Below are 710 nucleotides of genomic sequence, written 5' to 3' on the forward strand. Positions count from 1 at the left end.
TGCTTGTATTCTTTCTTAATACAAATAAGCTTCCATTTCCATTTATGTACATTCTTCCATTCATCTAGAAATACTTTCACTTATTATTCTTCAAAGTCTTTCATTCTAATTACTTTTTTTTTTGCTTAATTTCCTTCTTATTTCAATTGAATGCCGCTAAATTCCTTCACACCGATTTTACAAATTGATGAACACTTGTTTATGTTCAAAAAAGAAAGTCCAACATTCTTATCAGCATATCGAAATTAACATAGGTGAGAGGACAAAAGAAAAAAAGGGGGGTAGAGGACAGCTCCAGATACCTCATGGGACCACAATTCATGAATTAGTTGTTTAATAACCTTCTAAAAACAGGGTTAGGGAGGAGGTGAGAGATTGGGTTGTGGAAACAGGTGATGGTGAGAGGGAGAGATAGAAGATGGGTAAGGCTATTAGACTGGGGTACGGGGGTGAGTTGGAGGGTCCGGATCATGGGGTAAGAGTTAGAGAAACAGGTAAGAGGAAAGTTCTTTAAGAGAGACAGGTTAACCCAACTAATGATTGGTGTCTCAAAAAGATGCCTGTCTCAGATACAAGACATTTGTATTATTGGCTACACTCCAACGGAGTCACCCGCCATGTGTGCTTCACACTCAAGAAGCAGCACTATGCTACCATAGCTACTACCCATCATAGTGCATTTTCTACTTTGAGGCACTGTAATGGGTGGG

The 710-nt window shown here is 39.0% G+C and overlaps 1 long non-coding RNA gene across 1 annotated transcript in view; it reads right to left on the minus strand.

The window, feature by feature from the left end:
* LOC119594168 overlaps positions 1-710 on the minus strand; it is a 4,055-nt gene that overhangs the window by 225 nt on the left and 3,120 nt on the right. The window lies entirely within an intron of this gene.

This window comes from Penaeus monodon, chromosome 33 (genome assembly GCF_015228065.2).
Source record: "Penaeus monodon isolate SGIC_2016 chromosome 33, NSTDA_Pmon_1, whole genome shotgun sequence".
NCBI lineage: Eukaryota > Metazoa > Arthropoda > Malacostraca > Decapoda > Penaeidae > Penaeus > Penaeus monodon.